The 5,422-nt window shown below is 40.9% G+C and overlaps 1 non-coding gene across 1 annotated transcript; it reads left to right on the top strand.

Moving 5' to 3' along the window:
• Positions 1 to 3,061: 3,061 nt before the first annotated feature.
• Trnar-ucu (transfer RNA arginine (anticodon UCU)) lies at positions 3,062 to 3,134 on the top strand. Its single transcript has one exon. It is a non-coding gene; the product is annotated as a tRNA-Arg (tRNA).
• The last annotated feature ends 2,288 nt before the right edge of the window (positions 3,135 to 5,422 follow it).

The raw sequence follows: 5,422 nt of genomic DNA, 5'->3' as shown, positions 1-5,422 counted from the left end.
TGCTCGTAAGAAAAACTGAATGCTGGTATTTGTGATGTATCAGACTGACAGGACATATATTTGATTTTATGTTCTAAGATTAGTAAAGTTATCATATTGGCGGTCTGTCTCGTCTATCTGTAGCATCGGTAAATGAGGCCAGGAACTGCCCGTTATCTGCCTAAATAAACATGTGCCAAGACTCAGATAGGGACAAAATAGCCATGTTTGGCAAGCAAGGAATTCGATATCACCCAAGCAGGATTGAAAACATAAGTCGAACATGACTTCAATACTGTGACTTGGACTCGACTCGAGTCATAACGCTATGACTCGGACTTGACCCTTTAAACGGTGACTTGGACTCGGACTCGAGTCGATGATGAATTGAAAACGACTCGACTTGACTCGAGTCAAAACCACAAAAGTAAGATTGACTCGTGACTCGGAACAGTGTGACTTGGTTACAACCCTGGATTTCGGCACGCCAGGCCGTCCATGAGAAGCAACCATGTCATGTTCCACTTTGCTTCAGACATTGAGATATTTTCAAAGATTGTAGTCAAAATGAATAATACTTTGACGAATGGTGCCGGATTTGATTGATACTCATTGGATCGATTGATGCAGAGAAAAATAATCTTGCTGAACGACTATGAACTGACTGAACGGCTTGAAACATACTAGTGTTCAAATGCCATGGCACTTGAAGCTTGAATGCCCTCCGATGTTCAACGTCATGTGAGATCACTGCTCTACCATCCAACTGCTGTCCTGTTATTGTCAATAAGAGAGGATAAGAAAGCTCGAAAAAATAACATTTGAGAATATATATATTTGTTACGTGACAAGAAACATTGACGTTATCAACTACTAGGCACAGTTATTCGATTGCTCATAATAGCACAGCACAGTTTCATAAATTACAACAAAAATAGATGCAGACAATACATTTATCGAATGGCTTAAACATAGGTATATCTGATATTGTAATTTGCATAAACATGAAAATCCTCTTTTGCTACATATTCACTTGACTTAAATGCTTTCCGTTGACTAGGATTTTGGTTCTTGTTATTCTGAATTTAGATGACAACAAATCTGACATGATAACAAAAGTTGTTTATGCAGTTTTCAAGTGTTAAAGTAAATGAAATATCCATACCCTGTATAAAATTCTTAATGATATTATGGTGTTAGTATCCTCATTGAAATTTAGACACGAATAGTATCAGAGCATTTAGGAGTCCATGAAGAGGTGAGGTATTTAAGCTGTTCAAAATCCTGCTTCTGTAATACCCATGCGATGACACATTGTTATGATGCTCGGATTCGACCAACTTCTTCCATGATCACCTCGACCGTTGAGGGAATAGATGGTGATGTGTAAGCTAGGAGATTTGTTGAGTGAAGGGGATTGTTGGATAGTCTCTATTCCGTCCCATTCTTCGAAGTCACCATCTTACAAGTCAACTATGATTGTAAGAGTTGACAAACTGGACTGGAGATGGACAACATTACAATTTAATGACCATACAAAGTATATGCTGTGAACAATCATCTATAGATCATTGGCTGTGCACAAGTCTATCAAACCTGACATGGACAGTGGCAGGAACTTTCTACCTATTGTGGGTCGCTCTTGCGCACACATACACTTGTAAGATATACCATCATATCATGTTAAATTGTACTCATGAACAATGTTCCCTCTAATTTTTCACGAGTCTGCGCAAACACGTTAACTCACTGCGCAGGCCCTTGGACAATAGTGCGCAACCAGCCCCTAGAAACTAAATTATCACCGAAGTGCGGCCTGTTCTACAGCCTTGGGCGCTTCATGCCAGCATGGGTCCTTCTGATACTCTTTAAATCCTTAATTCAATCGAAGTTACATTATGGCATCCTCTGTTGGGGGCTGCCAGTAAAACTGCACTCAAGCCACTGCAGAAACTACAGCATAAAGTGCTCCGAATCATAGCTAGGGCCCCAAAGGGGCCTGGCTGCCCATCCAATAAGTCGCTGCTGAAGAGATTCGGCGTCCTAAACATAGAAGATATGCGGAAACTAGAAATCGCCAAGTTTATGTATCAGTTTTACTGCGGTCGTTGCCCCGAATATTTCAATGACTTCTTTACCTCTGAATCAAAAGCGCACAAGTACAACACACGCGCGTCCACGTCGTCCAAATATCATATGATCGACCGAGAAGATCATCGCTCCATCAAATATGCCGGACCTGATGTGTGGAACAGTATCCCGCCGGCCATCCGACAGTCGACGAGCATGTCCACATTCAAGTCGAAATACAAGCAATTACTACTAAATAAATACAGTCCATCCTCAAGATTACCGGACCACGACTGACTTATCGATCTCGCTTCCCATGACATGCCGCCCTATTTCTTGTCGCATTCTTCTTCTATACTATCTTCTTTACTTTCATTCAGTGTGCATGCCTCCTCTTTACATCGCCTAGGCCAAGGTGGGTGTCAGATTCCATACACTACTCCTTGTCGCTTCGACATCTTCCTGTCTTTTCATTGTATCGCATTTTGTGGTGTATTGAACTGATAAAATTGCTAATAAACCAATGATGAAGGTACTGGATATCGGTTTTATCGGTATCGGCTCAGAAATCCAATATCGGTCGGGCTCTAAAAATAACCCTAGCAAGCGTGACGGCAGTGTTTTAAAATAATGGGAATTTGGCGATCTAAAAGTACGCGCAATTCGTTTTATATGAATTATAATAACCCACTATAGTCCACTACATTTATGAAAACATATGTAGCAAACATCGTCGCGTAGCACAACCACAAACTTCGGTATTTGACATGTTTTGTGGAATGTTAATTTGTTCTGAATACTCATTAAGGATATGTTCTACTACCACATCATCTACGGCGAAGCCATTTTTCTTCGGCGCCCCCTTATCGCCCCCCTGAGCCCAGCGCCCCCCATATCGCCCCTGAGCGTTTCCGAACCCTTCAAAATCGCCAGCGTCCTACGGAGGTTAGTTATCCATACTGGCTCCGAACTTGTTATGAGAGATCCAACTTGAGTAAGAGTTGACGAACATGTCTCCGTAGCGCGATGGATAGCGCGCTGGACTTCTAATCCAGAGGTTCCGGGTTCGAGTCCTGGCGGAGATGCTCGTTACATATTTATTGTGGGAGAGTTAGCGTAGGGGTGACCATAAGCGCCTGCTGCTATCCGTTTGGTAGAAACGTAACAGCATGATACGAATTCATAGAATTGCAAACGAACTAATAAATATTGAAAATATAATTCGCATTTCAAACGGTCGGCCTTCGATTTTCAACCCCAACCCCATATGTACGGCAATGAACGCCACCTACCGACCTACCGCGATATTTATAATTTCACTACCGATCGCGCCCAACCCTGCAGCCAATGACGGCCATGACAGGCTTCTCATAGCGATGGCGATTATAGGCAATTATATATTATTATTATAGGGAAATATAAATTATTTTCGGGTATATCAGGCGGAAACACTCTAATTCATAATTTCCCAAAATAGCTTTGAGTCCCACTAAATGATCAAGGGGCCAACGGTTACGGGTCACTCATCCATGCGAATATCGTTGGACGCCATCCACGCAATCCGGATGCGATGACAATCCCAGTTACATCTTCCATACGCAAGACGTAACGTTGTACTGGACCTGGACTTTTTTTTTTACTAACTACTATTTTATAGTTTTGCTAACCTGCGTAAATATACATCACTACTTTTACACCGTGTGTTTGTGGGGTATATCATTTTTATTGTGCTTGAAATTAGTACATAACTTATTTAGAGTGGTTATAAGTCGTGATATATGCTGCTTCAGGCGCATAGGCTTGCGGTTTTACTATTAATAAAATGAAAGATTTTATTTTTCACGAACATAAACAGAATAAAGCGCAGAAGCAAGATCGACACATGCTTCCCTTGAAGTGCAACACAGTAAATTTAGGGATATTAGGGTAGGCTTACCATATTTTGGAAATCTAGAAAGAGGTCACTTTTTCAGAAATTTGAGAATTGCAAAACCGGAGAAGAATTCTCAAAAATTGGTGAATTTCTCCCACTTTGTGATCGGTTGACTAAAAAAAAAAAAGTCAACTTTTCGCTCGGAGCTCAAATTACCGTCTTTCACTCCGAAATACCCGCTGGAGCGTCACTTCCATGCTAATTTACGGCATATCACTCGCATTCTGCTCTAAATGTTACCTAAATTTTCAAAAAAGAGGACAAAAGGGCGTCCTCCGAGGACACTTTCAAATAAGTCAAAAAAAAGAGGACATTCGGGTAGGGTTACCATACGTCCTCCTTTAGGCGGATTTGTCCTCCTTTTCAGGCTTATGAAAATGTCGTCCGAGGACGTCTAAATGTCCTCTTTTTTGGCAATTAGTGATTCTATTGAAAATGGGCATAAATGACGCAAAATGGGAAATTCGTGGTTCGAACGAAAGTAGCAACCTTTTTTTTAGTCAACCAACGTAAAGTGTGAAAGAAAAACTGTGTTTGTGGAGTTGCGCCGGAAAGTTGACCTTTTTAGTCAACCGACCACAAGTCTGAAAAATTTACCATTTTCAGGATTTACCTCCGTTATTTCAAGTTTGAAAATTTTGAAGAAGTTTCCTCCTTTCCCGTTTCCAACATTGGTCAAATATTTTACCACTACAATGTGGATCGACATGCCGGAAGCAATCTTAATGAAACCTGGTTACGACGCCAAGCTTTGAATATAAACTAAAACTGGTCTTTGGCACCTGCTCATCAGTCATTTTCCTCAAAAGTTCTAGGTTTCTTGATAATTGATGCGGTGTTAAAGATTTTAACACTCTCCTATTTTCCCCACCGCTGGTCCCATAATGCGCCCCGTTTAAGGTACACAGTGTACCAAAAACGGCACGTATTTCAAGTGGCTGAGCTTTCATTATAACTTTCGAATTTTTTTCAGTGAAAATATGCGCCTTATGTTTGTTTAATGTCTCACTAAAGTTCATTAGCATTTCTGGATTGGAAATGAATTTAAGATGATGTCCTCGAATGACAAGCATACTAATTGCCAAGGCTCAAAATGGTGTTGCAGATAGTTGAAGAGAAATATCGCATCTTGCATACCGAGCATGGACAATGGACATGTTCTGATCCATTCCGGTGCATAACTTACTGATACAACATTTACAGTTCAACTCGTCGTCTTGTGGATTATAATCTCCACACTATAGCCAGCAGCATGTTTTCTTATATTCTGTAATGCGTCTCCTTTCCGTAAATCCGTTGCCCGGATTATACGCATGTAAAGAAACGCATCAGCAAGAATATGTCACGGATCAACTCGGATTAAAATTGTTGTCATCCCAACATCCGTGATACAGAATACTACACAGTTAAAAACTCCTGTGGCATATGTCTGACGTTACA

The sequence above is a fragment of the Botryllus schlosseri genome, chromosome 3 (genome assembly GCF_051294905.1).
Source record: "Botryllus schlosseri isolate E-star chromosome 3, Bs_hap1, whole genome shotgun sequence".
Classification (NCBI taxonomy): domain Eukaryota; kingdom Metazoa; phylum Chordata; class Ascidiacea; order Stolidobranchia; family Styelidae; genus Botryllus; species Botryllus schlosseri.
Note: the sequence above shows the minus strand (reverse complement) of the source record. Positions and strands in the feature narration are given on the sequence as shown.